The following is a 21,356-nucleotide window of genomic DNA, read 5'->3' on the forward strand; positions in this document are numbered from 1 at the left end:
GTTGCTCTGTGCCTAAAAACATATTTACACTGGGAACAACAGGCTGGGTGGAAATGGCACTTTTTATACTGACAAACCACTGGAAAATGAAGTCCTTGATAGACTTTTGCACCACACTGAAAAACAGAATTTAGGAAATCATAAAGACACTTGAATTGACATTAATAACAATGAAAATCTCTGGCTTTTTTGGCGATGCCTTCCCAAAAGCAGCTCCAAATTGTGTCCACCCTCCTGCAGCCCCAGTCTCCTCCATTTTCTCCCTGTGGAAAGCTGGTGCTGAAAGGACAGATATGGGACATGACCCACCTCCTCCCTGGTCCTTTCTATTTTTCTGGGTAATCTCAGACTCTCCCAGCTGGGGAAGCTGTTGAAGCAAGGTTAATTCTGCTAAACACAGCTGCTCCTGGAGCTGGTTAGAAGGTGGGATTGCTGCTGCAGGAGAAACCCTTCATGCTCCTTGCTACAGCCTTATAATTCCTTTCAAATCCGCTGGATTACAGGCATAAAGGGCGATGGTTTTCCTGGAATTGCAACGCAATTCCCGTGTGCAGAGTTTTGGGGTGTGATCAGCGCTAGCAGCACATCACAGCGGCAGTGCTCCCCCGGGTTTGGTGCTCAGGATGTGTCACAGCCCCACCACAGCAGGTGAGCAAAGGCTGCATCAGCCTGAACGCTGAGTTCAGGTGACACCTGCCACACCTTCGGGTGGTGACACGATGGGAGAACCCTGAGCAGCCCTCTGGTGTCACCTTTGCCAGCAGCAGCAGTGATGCAGTGGATACAAGAGGAAGCAAATCAGGTCCTTCCCGTGCAGAAGCAAAGCCAGAGAGTTCCAGGAGCAAGAGGAGTTGCAGTTTGTTGGTTGTCAGCATTGATTCATGCACACAGCCTGGATGAACATCAAATCCTCTGTGGGAAAAGCTGCATTAGTCATTGTTTCCAGAAAAATACAGCTTGCAGCAGACACCACAATGTATCTCTTTTCTCCTGCAGTTACTCATGCAACTATTACTTACAGTCTTCACTGGCTGATTCGAAAAATTCAAATATGAAATTAATTATACTGCTCATCAATTCCTCTGCTCCTGGGCAAAACCTGCATAGACAAAGCAAAGGCTTTGTCTGGCCTGACCTGGCTAAGGGATGAGGGGTCTATTGCTTCTTTATGGGGTTGCACATCATCCCCCAAGGAAAAAGGGTCAACCTTTCCCTAGGAGAGAAAAAAAAAACTTGGCATGAGGGCAGGAAACACTTTGGGTTTTATTTTTCTGTCACATCCCTCCCTCTGAGAACATTTCCCATCTTCCCTGGGCAAGGCAGGCAGTGTTTTGCATCCAGATTTCAGCTGTAATCCCTTTCTGAACGAGCTGCTGCTGCCCTTCAGCAGGGCTGCTCTTCCTGACACTTGGTAGCGTTTATTTGTCATGGCTGAGGCAGAGGAGTGAATGGAATCAGACACATATCCATTTCTAAGAAAGGCTTTTAAAGTTCTCCAAGATGCTTTTCCTCTAAGTATTCCTATGGATCATCTGCCAGACCACCAGCCATGAGGCACTATCGAGTGTAACAGCTCTGTGTTATTTTATGTATTCCTCCAGTTGGAAATAGTCAAATCTTTCTAGAGCTGTGTGGAAAGGGAGGCTTGAAATATTAGTGACACGTTAAGAAAGGACACTGTCATCACATAATAATAGGCAAAATTACCTTTACATCTGTCGTTGCTGCCACTTTTCCTGGAACACCGCTAGAAAGAAATAAATTTAAATTTATCTTAGCTGAACTAGATATAAACACCACCTTTGCTTTCATTATTGCTGGGCTTCTGTAGTGGTTGCTCTGTCAGCGTAGCTAACAGAAACCAATGAAAATGTAAAGATTTTCACGAATTCTAAAGTTTAGGATCATGTGAGCTCTTGGACCCTGATAAACATACACAGAGCTACCATTACCATGGCCAAACCCCATCTCTGCAGGGAAGGAGACACTGCAAAGACCACTATTTTAGAAATACCTGCCTGTTTCCAGAACTCTTGGTTTGCTTCCACTTGCACACACTTTGCACACAAATTTGACCATTTTCTCTACACATCTCAGAGGCTGCAGCCATAACAGCTCTCTGGAGCATCACTTCTGGATAACAAGCAGTGACAGGCTCAGTGAGATCAGCAGGAAAAGAGGTGAGTCTGTTATGGAGATCTCATCCCTGACCACTGCAGGTTGCTGCCAGATCAACACTGCATTTGCATTTTCAGCTCACTCAGGTGCCTTGGAAAAGTTTCTTGGATGAGGGACAAACCACAGGAGTCTCAGCACCTTCGGGCATTTAGCTGGTTCTGGGCAGCTGGGGAGAGACCACTGTTGCTGCAAGGGAATAATGTCAAGAAAACATCTGGAGGTGACAGACAGCTGAGTGGCAGAGGCCTGAGGAACTCCAGATTCTCCTGTCCTTAAACCATCCTCTGCTTTAAATTGCAAAATATTAAACCCCAAAATTTCTCTAAACGTGAACTTGCATGGAGCAGACAATTCCCCTCTGCTTCCCCTGTTCTTGGTGATCTAACCCAGATAAAGTCAATGCTATCAAAGAGAAACTCAAAATGCAGCTCTTTTCTTCACCCTGAAAATTTGCGGCTTTAACTAGATTAGGGGGAAAATACAACAAGATTAACAATGTACAAACAAATACAAACACTTCCTGGGGAGAACACAACTGGGAAAATTTGTTAATGGTGTTAAGAGAGGATTTGAAGGAATGGAGAACTTACAAGCTATAACAGCTGTCAGGGAAATGAACTGAAAACATTTCTTCCCTCTGTGGAAAAGGATGTTGGACCTTTTCTGGAAAACACAGAAATTAAAACAAAGAACCTTTGGTTTTCACGCTGTGTCAAGAGAACTTTCCCAGGTTTTGACAACCCTTTGTGGAAAGGGATTTGGCAAATCCTGTGAAGAGAGGTGAGAGGACAAAGGAGAGCAGAGGTGCTGGGGTCCAGCAAAGCCATTGCTGGGGGCAGCAGTGAGGAACTGCAGAGGATGACACCAGGAAGAGTGAGGTCAGTAATATTTGTGACCCACAGTCCAGGTTTTTCTCCCAATTTTTTTTCTTTGGAGTTTAAAATTCATCTTGTTCCTCTCTTTTTGAATTTTAATATGTGAGTTGTCCCCACAGCAACTTTTCCAGCTACTCCAAGCCTGCAGAGCAAATAAACCCTTTGGTACAACAGCCTAAACTCACACATGCAAAGACACAACATCCCACAGGAAAACAAAAAGCAGAAAGGGAATGATCAAGCACTTGGTTCTTTGTGACATGGAGAAAAAAAAAGTCTAAAATCCAGCTTTTGGGATATCTGGCTGGGCTTTTCTTTGCTGCTCAAAGCCCCATCACCAAAGCAACACGAGGACCACAGGAGACAGCAACTGCTCCAATTGCAGTGATTGGGTGCAAAGCAGTGAGAGGATGCCCAGGCAGTGTCTGGGCTGCTAAGAGAAACAATTTCGAAAGGCCAGGCTTAAAGACATAAAAAAGAGGAGACACACCTCTTCTGGGAGTGGAGGGAGGTGTGAGATAAATCAGAGCTGTCTAAAGAAAATCCATAAGCTGCTTTTCAGGTCATAAAGAGAAATACACTGCACATGAGGAATTTGTTCTTAGCTTTGCTTCACAAACGGGCAGGCAACAGCCTGAGAGAAGTCATTTTAATAGAGAGAAAATATTTTAACAAGATGTTCTGTCCTTGAGCAGAGGTTCTTCCCTGCACCTTTGAGCCCTCGATCCCCAGGGCCAAACGTGTGGGACTGGAAAAGCAGCCGAGGAACGGCGGCCGCCTCCCTGCGTGCCCCCAGCTGCCAGCAGGAGCTGCTGGGACAGGCTCTGCTCCTGTCAAACAGGGCATAAATCTCTGCTCCTGAAGCAGCTCCCTGAAAAGCAGCTGTTCCTGGGCTCCTGTGGGAGCAGGGAGCATCCCCACCGTGGGCCAGGGATGTTGGCTCCAGGTGTGTTGGGCATTTGGTGCAGCTGCCAGCCCATTTCCAGTATCCCTGCGCTGCTTCTGAGTTTGGAACGCAGGAGCAGCTCCCAGGATAAACGAGGTGTTTTCCCACACCTGGGATGCTTTCTGCCTCACTGACGAGGTAAAATTTGGATGGAATGTAGGCAGTGTCCCTCCAACCACCATCTTCTGCAGGGCTGATGGGCCCAGCAGGGATTGATTATCTCAGCAGTGTCCCTGTGTCTGCCCTTGCATGAGGGACAGGAGATGGGTCACTCTGCCACCAGGCTGGAACACATCCCTGTGGGCTGACCTGCCCGGATCATCCTGCCATCATCCTTTCCTCCTCTGATTCAGCCTCTCCTTTCCTTGTGCTGTGGGTACAGCTCTCAGCCTTGCAACACCCCACACAGACACTTATTCCCCTTTAGGGATTAATGGCCCAAATTTCCCTATTTCAGGGCAAGCTGGCAAAAAAAGCCACATCCTGTGTGAGTCAGGTACAATGGCCTTGCGGTTCCATCATGCTGTGATGTGACATCCTGGCAGATTCCTCCTGCCCCCTGTTCATGAATATGCCAAAGGATAACCCTGTCCTAGCAGCCTTAGTCAAACCTTTCAGCTCTTGAGGGTTTTGGAAGTAAATATAAATATACTTGTGTTTATTCAGAATTAAATATAAATAAACACGGTGTTTTGCTTATTGTTGCTGGCTTTGACAGGTGGAAGGCTTTGGGGGGGGTACAAGGTTGGAGATGGGACCCATCAGAGGCAAAGCATCAGCCAGGACATTTGAGCAAAATCTGTGCTCATCTCCAAGCCACAGCATTTATTCCAAGCCCAGTGTAAGGATATTTTTCTTTCCAACAGCTCATGATTTGTGCTAAGTTGTTGTTGGCTGCTCTGCTTTTGTAGATATTTTCACATCTGTAGGCCTGTAAAAGGTGACATTGATCTCTCTCTGTTTCTGTGGGTGAGATTATTTTGGAAAAGGCACCTTGTAGGTGTAGGACATTAAATCCTGCCCTTAAATCATGTCAAAACTCAGGTGGTCAAAACAAAAGATATACCTATAAAAAAGAAAGACTCGGGTTCAATTTTGGAATTTCTAGGGATACCAGCCCATGTTTATTGCCATCTGTCTGTAAAGTCAAAGCTCTTTGGGCCATTTTCACCAAATGATGACCAAAAGCAGTTAAAAAATTACAAAAGCAAATGCACTCTGACTGCAATATAGCTTAATTTTAACCAGCAGGAGTTTCAGGAGGGAAAAAAATAAAGGGAAAGAACTTGTTGACATGAAGCATGTGGAGTCATTCATCCAGCATTGTGTAAGGGCTGTAAATCTGCCTGGAAATGAGGCATGAAATGCATCATAAAAAGTATATCATCAAAACTATAAGATCAGCTTAAAATTTATGGTAGTAACCTGGGGAGAGTGTTGCATATCTGAACTTTAAATCAAATGCTCCTCAGCTGTATATTCCTGCAAGCTTTTGCACAGAACTCCTTTCTCTTATTTCCCTCTCCTTGCACCAACTCTCAGCAGTAAAAACCCCATGCATTTTTATTTTCTGTGAATTCAGCAGTGAAAACTCTGTCTGAAAGTCAATGCAAAGCCTGCCACAGCAAGTGAGTTACAGCAGAAGCATCACTGGTTTAAACTTTGGGGGAAAATAGAGCTCAATAGTGAAACAGAGAATTTATCCTCCCCTGCAAAGGTTTTGTTGATTCAACTAATGCAGCTCCCCATACTCCTTATTACTTTAAGATGTTCTTCTGACCTCCATAACCCCACTGTAATTATCTTGTTGGTGTTAGTTTCTCTTTCTTCCTCTCCCAAAAGACTATTATTCTCTTTCTGTGACCAGATGAAAACCAGATGGGGAAGATAAAGGGGAGAGATGAAGAACTGGGTGTCTACCTGATTTTTGCTGTGCCTGGTGAATATGGGTGAGCATGATCAAAATGAAATCATTAAATTACTCTCTAAATCCTAATAAAAATCGTTCTTTTGGTTTTACTGTTGTGCCAAGGGAGTGGGGGTCGTGATCCTTCCAAATTACAAGGGGCCAGGGGTTTATCTCATCTAAGTTTCTCTGCACTACAAACCAGCCAACAAATTGCCCAGCACAAACCTTCAGGAGGTCTCTTAATCTCTAATCATTCATCAAGAAAAGGCTGCAGAGAGCAATGGGGGAAAGATTCTCCTGCCACTGAAGAAACACAAAATAAGGGCAGTTTCTGAAACAAACCAAGGCTCATCTTTTTCCTGATGTCTCCTGCAGCTTCTTGATATTTCTGATAAGTCTTGAAGAGGAAGCAGCGAACCACAGTCCTTACACCTGGACTAATTCATGCTGTATATTTATATTATGAAACTGTTTCATCTGAATTCTGGTTGCAATCTGGGATGCTCTGTGCCTTTTCCCTGTTTTTTGGAGCCCTGGGACCCAGCATTGTGCAATCCCCCATGCGCAGCTGCAGCTCTGCCAGTTGTAGTGGAAAAGTTCGAGCAAGAAAAAAACATTCCTTGGCCAGACACCAAACACACTCTCCAAAATTACTGTCAGGGTTTAGCTAAGGCTCAGCACTCATGGCTAGCAAGAGCTGATGTGGCCTAGATTTGCAGCAGGCTTCTGACACCTTCACCCATCCTTCTGGGGCTCTTCCCAGGGCTTGCTTTGCAGGGGGACCCTTTTTTTGCCTCTGATCCCGGCAGACTGTGAGTGAAATCTGGGCTGGGTTGGGTTTGAGCATTTCCCTCCTCTGGCAGCTGGTCTGTAGCTTGCAGCCTGCTGCTATCCCAGCAATGGGGTTGTGCTCCCTCTGCCATCATCTCCCGAGCAAACAGAAACCTCTTCTGTCACCTCATCATCATTGCCAAAGCCAAGCTTACAGGCCAGAGAGCACTACAGAGGCCTTCACCAGACAACATAAAAACTGGGAGCAAACTCATCCTGGGGCCAAAAATAAACACCCATGTTTGTGTTTAGGCGACCCAAAAGCTGCTAAAGCCTGGCCTCTTATGCACATGTGACACATGAAATAAATTTTGCTGAGTATCTCCAGATTAAGGTGGACACTGCTGCCACTGGGCAGCCCAGGTGACATTTAGTGTTAATGAGAGGTACAATAAGCAGGGCAGAAATTCGGAATTTGTAGGTGGGCAGTTAAGTCCTTTGTAACCCCTGAGTAAGCAGGGAGAGTTGTGTGACCCTAAAAGTCACATGCTGGTGCCTGAGGTCTCTCCTGGGCAAGGGGAAGAGGACCAGATGTTACCTGCACCCCCTGCTCAGCTGCACTGATGGACTTCTCAGTGTGGAATTGGAGACAAAGACTTCCCAGGCTTCATTCACCTCTGGCCACACATGGGAGAAAAGCAAAGGAGTTTCCCAGTGACTGCTTCCCACAGTGCTGAAAACACCTGGGTAGAGAAGAGACAAATGGGTCCATAATCCCTTGCTTGGTACAAAAGGTGACTCTCAGCAGGCCCTAGAAAGAGGCTGGTATGACCACCCAGAGTGCCAATTCTGCTTGCAAGGCCCAGGAAACCCTAGGATAAAGTGAGGGTGAAACATGGAAGACAAAGACAGGAACACAAATGGAAGGCAGAGCCAAAGGCAAAAACAAAAGGCACCAAATATCCGAGTGAAGGTCTATGGATCTCCTTTTCCAGGCTTGTTGCATGTCACACCCCAGCACTCACTCCCCAGGATGGATTTCTGCCCCTTGCTGACACAGTGCTGCGACATTTGGGCCATCAGGGCAACAAATATTGATCCGTGTGGAGCAGCTCCTGATTCCAGCACACCATGTCCTGCGCCGCAGCCCAAGCCTCATCTGCTCCATTTTATCACTGAAGTCTTGGCTGCATCTTCTGCTTTTTTCCTTTTTTTTCCTTTTTGTACTTTTGCCTATTTCTTTTGGCTTTTTTTTTTTCAACAAGCTCTTCTCTAGCAATCTGCTGGAATGAACAACCAGCCTGCGCCAGCTGGGATGGGGCTGAACATGGAGCTGAGATTTATGGGAGCTGAATGCTCAGACAGTTGTTCAGGGTGGAAACTCTTACCCAGCAGAGCCTGCTGGGTGATTTTAATCAAGGCTCTCTATCTAATCTCTAGGAACCTTTGCAGGCAAACCTTGTAGCTGTGCTCACCAACAGATGCAGCAGCTAGAGAAGAGTTTGGGCTCTAGCCCTTCACCACCACTGGCCAAACCCAGTGCCTCAGTTTCCCTACAAGGTCCCTGAATACTCTCAAGGCTGGATTTTGCTGGGTTCAGGACTGCCCACCACTTCTGTAAGTGTTTGACCTGCTCTGGAGGAGGCCTAGCTAAGAGGTGGGAGGTATCTCAGCACTTTACACCCAGATTTTGAAAAGGTTGAGATCCAAAATAATTTTCAGGTGCCCCCATGAGAGCAAAATCTTTTCAGTCCAGCCCCTCCTCACCCTTAACAGCCCTATAAATTCAGTGGCTGTGGCACAGGGAACATCCCAGAGCCCTTCATCTGCAACAAGGAAGAAAATCCACTGGAGAAAAAGAGGAGCAAGAAGCTCCCCCGGCACCACTTCTTTCCAGGTACTTTGGGACCTCTCCTACATGGGTGTAGCCCCACGTTCTGGGAACAAATCAGTTGTCATTTGCTGTTTTGATTTTTGGGGCTTTATTCCTTTGCAAAGGTTCTTTCTTGACTTTAAAACAAAAGAATGAAAGAAGGGGAAAGAATAGATCCCCAGGGAGAAAACACTATCCAGTTAGAACATAGAAGTTGTTAGATTTTAAAAATGCACTACTTTTTAAACCGTTCATTTGGGGGCTGGTGATGCTCTTGTTACCCTTAAAGGTGGAAACTGAGGCTCAGAAAATTCACAGTAGAAAATTCAGCTCCCTTCTCTCAAAGGGGCATTGCAGAGCTTGGTTACCTTTTTTGTCCTTCTTTCTCAACCCAAAGCTCCTCAGGTCTCTTCAGCAGGTCTGAATCAGGTTGGATAGCAGGGCATTTGCACGGGAACTGCCCTCCCTGCACAGGTAACAGAAGAGAAAAATTTAGGTAAATGTTTTAATTAAGAAATATTTAAGTAAACTTTTAAGTAGGCTTTGCTGGATATGAACCAGGTTACAAAGACATGTCCCAAGGACTGGGTGGGCTGTCACTTGTCTGCCTCACTCTGCCCCACCACATGTGGATCCTCCTGAATGCTCCAGAGCTGGAGGCATCCCAGTTCTGGGTCAGGAATTCCTTGGGAGAGCTCTTTGCAGGGCTTTGAGGGAAAGCCCCAGGTTTGTGATTCCTTTTGCATGAAATAAAAGACATCAAGACTGACTCTGGCCCGAGCTTGGCTGTTTGCCTGTGGAAAACATAACAGTATGCAATGTTCCTCATGCCAGTGGAGAGCCCAAGAAATGTTTTAATTGCTGTTTATGGTAACTGAATCGCAATAGAGAATTCAGTAGGACATTTTTGGGTTCTTAACTCACAGTCGATGCATTCCTCCTCTGCATCCTGGGGAGGTGCTGCAGCCAGGATTTTTCTGGTTTGGAGACACTTAAACCAGTTATGTTTAAGGGTAGTCATGGCACACTTATCCAGACCTAAGGAAATTCTACCCAAGATTCTCCCAAACATTTTTGGTTGGTTTGAATGACTGATGGGACCAGAAGCACCTTGCAAACCTGAGCCCACAAAAAGCCACCACAAAGTTCTAGCCACCAGGCGAAGATCAGCAGAAAAATGATTTTGGAAGGATCACGGAAAGCAAGACAGCTTTAGAAAAACAAAGCATTTACCTGAAACTGTGGTGGTGCTGGTGAAAAGGAGCTGTGAGGGAGAACTGCTGCACTGTCCCCTGCAATCACTGCCAAAGCCTGCACAGACACAGCTGGGATTGACAGGTCAGCGACTGACAAGCAGAAAACAGAGGACTCAGCATTACCACCCCTCTTTTCCTTCCCCTGCACTCACACTTTTTGGTTTTAATGTTGACATCCCCTTCAATTTAATTAATCAGAGCCAGCCAGGTGTCCACCTGTTTCGCTCGGACTGAAGTGAAAATCCATTCAAAACCAACACACAGGACACACTCAAGCTTTCCAGAAATGAAACTAAACCCTAGGAAATACCTCGATACCATTGTCCCAGGGAACACTGCCTCTCATTTCTGATCATTTCTCCAACAGCTGCTCCGAGCTGCTGGGGAATGATGCTCCATTCAGCCCTGGACTCCTTCCACCCTGTGGATTCAGGAACAGAGTCAGGACACCTGTACCTAAAAGCAAAGCCATCCAAGTCTGGTTGGATATGCTGCCTGAGAGATATTATTCTTTTCAGATGAGAAGGAGCTATTCAGCCCTGACTATACTGGAAAGGCAATACTGTATTTCTTACAAGAACTGGGATATTAATTTCTGGCACAACTCAGAGTCAGGACATTTTTTTGCTCTCCTGAAATTCCCCCACCCTGAGTTTAGAGTCAGTGCATTAATCTTTTTTCCCCCACCAAAAAACATAAACTCAACTCCTGCTGCCTTGCCAGTATCGTCTGTCTGTGCAGCCCCAGCCTGCAGTTACACTGAAGGAATGTGCTGCAATGCTGTGCCTCGCCAAGCCTGAGGTTGGATTATTCTTACCTCTCCAGGCCTTTAAAAACGGGCGTACTTTGCTACCCACCCTGCTTTCCTGACAGAGACAGCTCTGCAGCAGGCAGGAGGCCACCAGCCCCCTCAGATGTGCTGTAGGAAGAGGGTGGGTGCTGTTCCTCAGCTGTTGGGGTGGTCTCACTGCTCTCTGGGGGATGATGGATCAGTCTGGGATTTGGCACAGATAAAATAATCTGAGTATTTTTGGCATCACCGTTCTGGGAGTCACCCTGGGCTGTCTGGTCACTGCAATCGTGACGGTGGTTCTTGCTGTGGTGTAAAGTTTCAAGAAGGGACACTGCAGTGACAGCTCTGGGCACAGAGCATCTGTGATGGAGGAGCTTTGGCCACGACCCTACAGCAGTGGGATCAGGGGCTGATCCTGCCAGAGCAGTGGATTTTACAGCTGCAATATCATCGCAGCATAAATAACCGGGCAAATAGGAAACAGCTCAATTTATAACAATCCAAAGTGACACTCTAAATCTCAACCTGTCTCCAAATAAATCCCCTTGATACCATTACTAAGATACACCGTCTGCACCTCAGGCTTTTTCTAATGAGTGGGAGAGAAGACTCCAATAAATCTGGCTCATGCCAAGCTCACAGAGCACAGCTTTCCAGCCTGGGGGCTGAACCACCGCGGCCAAAAGGCAAAAATCATCTCAGGTAGATCTTAATGCCTACAGGCACCAAGCAAACAGCTCTGCAAGCACAGGAGATGGAGCTATTTATCATCAGCAGGGGCCAGGAAGAAGTGAAGTGACCTGTGAAGCCAAACACTTCTGTGGCTCCGATAGAAATCTCAGGATATTCCCGTTCCAGGATCCGACACAATGGCTGTGTCTGGCCGGACGTGCCTTCAAGTGATTGAACTCCAGCTCTGTCTGGGCAAGGCATCAAACTCCACAAATCTCCATCCAAGCCTCGCACCTGATGGCACTTTGAGCCAGTCCAGACAATCATCTGGAGTTTATGCTCCACTCCTTCAGCCACCTGCATCTGCCAGCCCGCCTGCCTTCGCTCAGAGAGAGCTGGGGAGATAAATGCCAGCAGATCCTTTCAAAAGGCAAAGGAATCCTGGGAAAAAAATCGGGTTTTAGGCAATCTTAGACTGATGAGGGAGTGTGAGACCATGAGGGTGATAAGACCCTCCAAGCCCTGGTTGCAAAAGTCAGGAGTCACTGTGGGCTCCAGGGGGTCTCTGCTGGGACCAGCTCCTGCTGAAACAGGGCTAATTTCTAAATTCATGGAATCACAGAATGGTTTGGGTTGGAAGGAGATCATCTAGATCCACCCCCCTTCCATGGGCAGGGACACCTTCTGTGAGAAGGAATTACATCAGGTTACTCAGGACCTCATCCAGCCAAGCTTTGAAAATCTCCAAAAAAGGGGATTTCACAGAGTCTCCAAGGCTTTGGTCCAGCAGGGACAAATCAATTTGTGCTGACTCCTTCATGGTCCCAGCAACACCAGCTCCTGCAGATCCTTACTCCCACTAGACAGTTACATTACATGGAACATCAGCACTGGGCACTATTCTTAGGGGGACAGAATTACCTGAAAATTGAAATGAAGCCTTTATTGATGGACTCAAAGTATTCAGAAGTCAGGAATATGCTGGTTTTTCTCATGGTGACTCCTTCTCCAATATTGCTGCAGTGTCAGGGTTGCTGTCATCTCAAAAAAAAGCAGAAAGCCTGAAAACCATCTGAACTGCAACTGCATTAGACACAGACCTGGCAACTCAAAAACACAAACCACAATTTCCCTGGTGTCCCACTGACCTGAGAAATACAATAGAAAAACTGAAGTCATCATTCAGGAAAAAAAATATTAAATAAAATCAGCACCTAAATTTCTCCTGAGGAACCTGCTCTTGTAGACCCTGATCTAAGAAGAGATTCCGTCCAACCTCAAATATCCTGTGTGATTTTGGTGGGACTTTAAATAATTTTTCACATTGTTTTGAAGTTAACTGTATTGAAACTTGCATTCATGTGCATTCTTGAAAAGTAGCATTAGTGGGGAACTTGTTGAGAAAGCCGTGGAGTAAAACCAAGAAATTTTTCAATTATATTTGACACAACTCCAAACCTGGTCTGGAAATTAATTTATTTTTTTTACAGATTTCTCTGCATGAGCTCCTTAAGTCCTCTATTTACCAGTGGGGCTGTTATGCTCATACTTGTTTTCTCCCTATCAAAACCACACACCTTCTTTATTTAATTTATTGCACCAATTGCTGAAATTGTGCAACTCCTGTGGATTCTTTCTAAAGCCTTCAGACAGATGACATCCAACAGGGAAAAAAAAAAAAAGCCAAAGGAAAAACACCCTTCTCACAGAGGAAGAACCTGAAGTCTTATACACCTGGCTTCCAATTTTTTGGCAACAGCAAACCCCACATTTGCTTATTCTAATATGCATCATTTTGATAGAAATTTGGAATCAGTATCCTTGGTGTCCCAACACTGAGTTTCCAGAGGGAAATATCACCTGTAGTATCTTTAGCAAAAGAAGGCCTTTAAGAGGGATGAAATCTTAAGACATTGAGTGCAGGGGAGGGATGGAGGCTGAGGGAAAGGGAGCATGGACATGGAGAAGGATTTAAAAAGGGAGAGGGAACCAGAGGGTGGTGGTTGGGTGGCCTGGGCATCAATGCACATGCAGCACTGGTGGTGTTTCTGCACCAAAGGACATCACCTGCCCCATTTTCTGCTCCATGTGTCCCATCCATCCCACATTTCAGTAAATTTGGGCAAAAAATGCCAAATGTCCAGAACACAAACCCTTCTGCAGCTCAGCCGGTGTTGAGGCCAGTTTGGTTAGAGAAGAGAGAAGAAGGAGATGACTCACAAAGATCTCCCCAGTCCTCTGAAAGCTGTTAGAGTGACCATGAGACAACAGCCTGTCCCTGAAGATAATCCAGTCCTAGAACTGGGACAAAGAACTGGGAATAACACTGGCAAGAGAACAGACAGGCTCTTCCTGGGGACAAAAGCCAGAACATGCTGATGCATGGCAAGAGGAAGAGGCAATTATTTTTATTATCCAAGCCAATCTGAATCACTGTAGAGACAAGAGCTCAAAAATAAAGACCAGGCCCATGTCCTTTCTCGGTTTAATTGCAGTCACTCCAAGAGGATTTTGTTTGAACAAGGATGCCTGATGTTATGTCTACACTGAAAAGAAAAAAAACGTTTCCATTTCAGTTTGGTCAAGCCCCATGAGCTAACCTGGGCTAAAATAGAGGTGAAAAGACTACAGGAACAGGACAGGGGTGGACTGGGTCACATCAAAGGTCCTCATGTGCTCAGGGAGGAACACCCAAGCAGAGGAAGCTGTGACTAATTCCACACCATATCCAGCCCTCAGAAACCCACAGCTTTAGGAAGGTTTGAAGTCACAGGTCCCAACATGGACATGTTTATGAGCCTCTCATGGGCCAACCCTTCATGCAGCAGCTGAGCCTCCACAATATCCCACAGAAGTGAGCTCCTGGGCTGGAGGATGGACTGTGGGACAAATTACTGCTCCTCAGCTGATTTAAACCTGCTGTGTGGGCACCCCAGCTCCTTCAGGTCAAAGTAAGAGCCCAGAGGTGATTTGGGTTTAGGTTGGGGCTGAATTAAAATTGCTGAATTTAGTAAGAACCTTTGCTGGTTTTCCTTCTTTCTCTTTATCCTTGTTTTCATTAGAGTTAATTAATATGAATTGGTTAACTGGCACTAAAAACATATTTTTCTCTTTCTGCCTTAAATTAAAACAGAATCAGGATGTAGGCATCATCAAGCCAAGGATCCAAACACACTCCAGGCTTAAGGAAAGCCCATGCTCCAATCTAAATTTTGTGCTTGAAATCAAGGAAAAAAATATTTCAGTTTGGTGAGAAGAGTTTCTTAGTCTACGGAATATTATTCTACCTCATTTTTATTTTATCTGAGCCTACCTGATTGCCATAAGGATGAATGATTGTTTTTCCCAAGGCTCCAATCCCAGTAGTATACAACCCTTCATTTTTCTTTCTTTTTCCTAAAGATTTTTGGCAAATAATTTCCATCTCTGGCTTCTCACACCCTATTTTGTATAGGAAGGCTCAGGACATGCCTGGCTGTACAAAGGGGTCACCCTCCAGGTTACTGATTAGGAAATAGTAGGGTTTGTCAACATCTGGCCCTGACAAACTTTTAAAATATAAATACAGATGGTTTTATTTAAAAGGCAAAAGGTCCAAATTCAGCTCAAGGATGAAGCTTGTTTGCTTTCCAATCTCTTTTTTTTCCCCTGGATGTTTGGTACGTTGTGTTCCATCGCTATGAAGTGTAATCACATTTATATAATAAAACGTAATTAAGAAATGGAAGTATAAACTGGGAGTTCTTTCATTTTGCTACTTAATCGAGACATTTCTAGCCCAAACTGAGCAGAATTCGAATATGTCAAGTATTTCTGAGAGTAGATTCCTGTGATAAGAGGGAATACAAGGCCCAGTGAAGCAGAATAAAGAGAATAACCTCTCTAACTGCTACATCTGTGGACCAGAAAATTATTTCCCTTCATCCAGAGTTTGACTCTGCAGTGCTGCATCTGAACCTCTCTTTGCATGAGCTCTGATCCTGCTTAACTGTACAGCACATCAAGTGCAGATCCCACTTTAGCAGCTCTTGCCCAGGTAGAGATTTCTACCCCAGAAAATATAAATCCAAGCCTTTACAGTCTGTCTCCATAGCTTTCCTCCACATAAAAGTTCACAGACTGGCAACAAGGTGCTGAATTGCCAAAGAAAATTGCTCAGTAAATTCTGCTCAACAAGAACAAACTCCCCACCAAATCCTGCAATTCAGGCCAACATAATCCATGTGGATAACCCAACATATGGCTCCCAACAAACCCTGTGATCAGGCACCTGGACTTCAAGAAATCACCATCCTGTATCTCAGGCCTGACACTTTCAGTGACCTTTGGATGCTGCTGCTTTAAAAATACCATCTCACGCAGTCTTCGTGCCCCAGGGCTAATAACCCAATAAACCCACATCTTGTCATTGCTTCCTGTTTTCCTGAGGCTTCTCATCTCTCTCCCCCTGACAAAAGCAAAGGGATTCACTCTCTCTGTGGAGCCCTGTGTTGAGTAGAGCAAAACCAGGGGTTTGTTGGGAAAAGGAACATAGGGGGAAGCACAGAACCAGCATTGTGAAGGCAAAAGGGCTGGGCTGAGAACATCGTTTTTATCAAGAGAGGTGAAAAAATGTGGCATTCCTTAGCTAAAAGCTAGATAGTGCTCCTAGCAGGGCACCAGTGAGCCTGGAGCAGAGACAAAGTTTTGGAGATTTATATCCTGGGAATCTGGCTGTGACTCTGCGTGGTGTTCAGATCAGTAACAGGGGGAGTGTGGTGGAGACAAAACCCCTTTAAAATGAATCTGGAGCTAATTAAAACACCCTGCTCTGCTTTATCAGTTCAGAGCCAGGTCTCTGGGTAGAACCATGAGTCTGCTCTGGGTGGTGTTTGTGCTCAGGACTTAGACAAAGGAACAAGGGGAGAACTTTCAAAAGGCTGAGCTTGTGTTGCAGTAGGAAGGGTTTACTGGCCAAGATTAAATTCCAAATATTCTTGGAAAACTGTTGAAATGAAAATCATCAAATTGCACAAAGAAGAGCAGAGAAAGAAAGGGAAAACCAGGGGTGAGTGGGGGGGCTGGGAATAGGGGCTGGAGGGGATATGAAGATTGGAAAGGTGATGGGAATAAACTCCAAGGGAGGCAGAAGAGAACAGCTGGGAAAAAAAAAAAACAAACCAATTTTGGAAAACACGGTGCATGAACAAGATTTTTTTGTCTAACCTAGAAAAGCAGCGACAGGAGATGGGAAATGTGTGTTCACAGCTAAACACATAAAGATCATTATCTAGGAAAAGGCAGCCAGCAGCTCTCCAGGAATGCTCCAAGGAGCACATGAGATCTTTGGCATTATTTGCAACAAATACCTTGAACATGTCTTCAGATTTAAGCACTCTATGAACTCGCTGTTTGTTGGGATTTCTTTTTCCCTTCTTGGCGTGAAACAACCTGAAGGCAGCACTAAATATATATATATAGAAAACAAATAAATACACAAATATATATTAACAACACTTCTTAGTCATAGAAACCCTGGGAAAACTTCAATTTGGCACACAAACATGGTTGATTTTGCCACAAGGACTCTGTTTTCACCGCAATTTTTGCACTAAGCCCATAAAAATGATGACACCTGAACCCCTGGGACCAGCAGGAGCAGTGAGTCACACATTGAGTTTTCTGCCATTGACATGCAAGGCTGCTGTTATTGCAGAACACAAGGTCCAAATGCACCAAGCAGCACTAAACTACATTTCACAATCAGACTTTTTTTAAAATATGGGTTTAATTTGCCTTATGATTTTAAGACAATTAAAAGAAAAGGGGGAGGACCCAGCACCATTTACTTCAACAGATGCCCACTGTCTTTTCCTTCACCTGCTGTCCTGCAGCACATCCTGCTACTGCCCTTGAGGAACACAGTGGCATTAGGGTGACCTTTGCAGCCTCAGTAACTGAATGGCAGAAAAATAAAACACTGAGGCACAAGCTGAAATTCCCCCAAAGCCCCACCAGCGCCCTCAACAGCCTCCAGTGCATCCTTTGTGCAAGGCACAAATCTCACCCAAAACCACTCATTTTTGTCTCCTGCTCTGTTTGATCTTTGTGGAAGCAAAATTCCTGCAGCACCTGCACTCCTGCAGTGCCAGGCAAACCTGGGGGGACATTCCAAGCTCTGCTGTCCTAAATAGGATGCAAATAATCAAGGTTTTACTCTGTGACGTATAACCATGCTGGGCAATGTTTCCTGGAGCAATCCAGCCCATGATCCAGATGGGAGGGGCTGTAAGAGCTGACAGGGGCTGCAGCTAGAACATTACACTGGAGATTTAGGAAATATTCCTGAAGCTTTTATACTCCATGTGCAGCTGCAGCACGGAAGGCAAAACAGGATGTCGGCTGCACCAGTAGGAGAATGTCCTCTAATTGAAAAGATTTGGTTATTGTTGTATGAGGAAATGATAAAATCTAGTGCAGAGCAGGGTTTGGTCAAGAAATGATATGGGAAATAAATTCTACCAGGCTTAAGACAGAGAAACATTCAGGACAATGGGCTTATTCTCATTTCTCACAGCCTGTGGTGGATGGATCAGCTCTAACCTTCACGAGAATGATGTTTTGTGTGTGTTTGCTCTGTTCAGCTGCCAAGTGGGAAAAATACTTTCAAGCAAGATTTTAAAAGTTCCCCTGTCAGCACAGCTCTGCAGCCACACACTGAGCCCCAGCAGTGCCACCAGAGGCAGCTTTGCATCCAGCACCTCTGCTCTGAGGAGACGCCAGTGCAACACCACCAGAAATAGTCCCAGGGACACCCAAAAAACCCCCAAAATAAAAGCAAGAAGCTGCCTCAACATAAGACAACTCTCAGGGTCACCTCTGGTGATGTAACCTCAGAGAACTCCGGTTTTTATAGGAGGGACTGCATTCCAAAGACCTGTGAAGCAGCAGAGCATTGCCAGCTTGGGCTCCATCCCGAGTGACATTTCATGCTTTGCCACAGGTAACCCAAATATTTTGCAGACATTTCTCCACCAGTGAAAGAGAGAAAAAGGATAAAACTGCCACTAAATTGAGCTAATGATGTAAGGCTGATTAATGAAAGAGGTGAGGGTTGCACTGCTGGCCTGCTGGGAGGTCAGAGCCAGAGGGAGTTTGTTGATATACCTTCAAAAATAGGTGGAGCAGGCAGAACAGATGTGCTCCCATGGAAAACACAGTTATGGGGAGAGGTGGAGCTTTGCTGGGTCAGCCACACATGATGATTTGTCAACCACGGCCTGAAAAATGGCCATAGAGACACGTAATTAAACCCACACTTCTCTAATAAGGGCAGGACAGCTATTGGGTTTGGAGGGTGAGAAAGAGCAGCAATGTTGACACCTGGAGATATCAAATCCCGCTTTTCAGAGGGGATGACCGGACCTGGAGGGATTTGTGGGATCCCTCCAAACCCTCTCTCTGTCCCTTGGTGCTTCTTATACAGCCAAGCCCAACACCATAACCTCAGGGGTAGCTGCCCTCAGCACCAGTTTAGACTGGGTTAACCTCCTTGTTCCTGCCATAACACAGAACTTCCTTACCTCATTTAAGAGCTGACCTCCTTCTCTGGTCTTTCAGCCATCAACAGAAGATTTGTGGGGTCCCCAGGGATGTTTGTTGTTCTCCAGGGATGCAGAGGCAGCCCAGATGCTCAGCAAGATCCTCTTACTTCTCATTAGGTGCTTTAAGGTACCTATGATCTCATGGATCCCCATGGGAACAACAAAAACAAACCCCAAACCCCAAATCCAGAGGTTTATGTAGAGACACAGGGTTTTCTCAAAGCATCAGCAGATTATTATTTTTTTTTATTTTTATTTTTACTCATTCTGGATTGTATATGTCATCTCCTGGAGAGCACCATGTTTCTTTCTACATGGTCACAGCAGCAGAGGTCCAACACAAACAGCTTGTTTTTTCTAACACCATCAAGAGAACTGCAAAGAGAAAATTATCTGTCTGGGGTATTTGAAAGCATTCCCTTTGCTCTGGTTTGCAAAAGACCTGGCCAAATTTCTGCCAGAGAAAAATTCAGCAAAGGGGAGGGATTTGAAGGAAACTTGAAACTGGCAGAACAGAGGAGGAAAATAAATTAAGGAGATTTATTTTAGCCTATTATTTCATTTCTTTAGTGCTATATTCGAGCATTATCTGACTATAGACACAGGTCATCTTTGCTAAAGCACTTAGCTGTTTATCTTTTCTGCTCTCCTTGCTGTGGTATTTCTCGCCAGAAAAGGTTTATGTATCAAATTCCCGAATTTCTACTCATTTCTTCATAAAAACCAGCTAATTGCATCACCTCTTCTCCCTGCCAAATGGAGATTGTCATTTTATTTGGCCTATTCCAACTTGTTTTTTTCTAGAAATAATAATATTTTGGCTGTTTCTTTCTCGTTTGAGAAAGTAAACTTTGCAAAATGGCATCAAACTTCCCCAAACACGAGCTGATTTGGAGATGAAAAGTGTTGCCTTCAGACCAGGGCATTTCTCCTGAGCCAGTGCAATCATTACTCAGTGTTTGCCTGTGAAAAAGCACATGTTTAAATTTTGTCTGAGTCTCTTCAACTTGTGTTACCTCCAGTGCAGGGCTTCAATACTCAGATGAAGGGGGTGAGTGAAGTAAATGAAAATATTTGCTGGCTCAGCAGGTCTTACCTTGCAATTCCCATATGAACTGGGACAATCACATTCATCCTGTAGAGCAGGACATCCAAACTTGGTTAAAGGCTACCAGGCACAGATGCTGATTCATCCTCCCTGTGTCCATCCCTTTCTCTCCCAGCCCTCTTGGCTCATGAGCAAACCAGGGGCCATCTGATTCTCACCTCAGCAGCAGCATCCAAGTGTCTAAGCCCTGCTCCCAGGACAGGCTTCCTCCTGCAGAAAGATAAGGAAGAATAAGAGGAATGAAAACCCCACTCAGCATTTCCAGTGATACTGGAAATACCCACTTCTGGGACAAAGCCTTTTCTTTCTAACTCAGACACAGAGATTGAAAATGATCTGCTGCTGGGAGTTCAGCCTGGTTTTCTAAGGAAACAACAAATCAAACACTGCAAAAGCAATGAAGGTTGGCACTGGGGTCGTGTGGGTGTTTGGCTGCTTCTCTGTTATCCCCTCCGCCTCCCTGCTATTCCAGCTTGAGCTGACTCCAACAATGTGACCCAGACTATCTGCCCTGGTAGCTCTTCCAAATTACATCCTGCCTGCAGATATCCTTAAATTCAACTTGTACTCATTGGTGGTGTCCAGAAGCTGATTCTGAGTTGGAGGAGCCCAAGAGCTCTGGAGTTCCGTGTGGTCAGTTCAGCTCCAGGGGCACCTCCAGCCTCCTGAGGGTCCCACTCCAGCTCCCACCTTGCAACCTCTTCCTGCTGCATGCTAAGAAGCAGATTTGGCCCAGAATTTTAAAGCAAAGCAAAGCAAAACCCTGTGCAGATGCCCAGAGTCAGGAAAAGCACAGATGGTTTGCCTTGGCCTGCTGAAATGTTGGCCATGTTGTTTAACTGTACCTTTGTACACCAGATTCCAAGAAGGAGAAAAAAAGCAACTCTGTGCATTTTATTGCTGAGGTCAGGTTCCTGTCTCCCCAGTCCTGTTTCTCATTCTCTAATCAAACCATTCCTCTTAATACAACCAGTTCCCAAAAGTCTGCTTGCCATAAAGTGCTTTAACCTTAGAATCTTATTTACTATAACCTTAATTGAAGGGTTCATTCAGACTTAATCTATAAAGTGTTTTGTGCAATCAGTCAAAAGCTTGAGATCAACAACAAGGCCTGGGCCCAGAAATCAGCTCTGCCAAGCCCAGCCACTCTCAAGGTGACCTCAAACTGGGTTGCACAAACACTCTCTGGAAGTCCAGAACGATACAGCACATTCAGAGAAAACCATCCCAGCCAGAGCAAGACCAAAAAGCTTTTAGGGAGGATGTAAGGCCAACCTAGAATGAGATGGGTCTGGGCCATCTCACTTTTGGACCTAATTTTTCAAGCTCTCTCATGGTGAAGTCAAGGAGGATCCCATACCTGTGCCCAGCTTGGGAATTGGGACCAAGTAC

The 21,356-nt window shown here is 45.3% G+C and overlaps 1 long non-coding RNA gene across 1 annotated transcript; it reads right to left on the minus strand.

Annotated features, from left to right (window-relative positions):
* Positions 1–1,125: 1,125 nt before the first annotated feature.
* LOC138117031 (uncharacterized) lies at positions 1,126–2,843 on the minus strand. The gene is made up of 3 exons (XR_011154470.1): positions 2,769–2,843; positions 1,708–1,747; positions 1,126–1,213 (listed from the first exon to the last, which is right to left on the minus strand). It is a non-coding gene; the product is annotated as an uncharacterized lncRNA (long non-coding RNA).
* Positions 2,844–21,356: the final 18,513 nt, after the last annotated feature.

Source organism: Aphelocoma coerulescens, chromosome 11, assembly GCF_041296385.1.
Source record: "Aphelocoma coerulescens isolate FSJ_1873_10779 chromosome 11, UR_Acoe_1.0, whole genome shotgun sequence".
NCBI classification, from domain to species: Eukaryota; Metazoa; Chordata; class Aves; order Passeriformes; family Corvidae; genus Aphelocoma; species Aphelocoma coerulescens.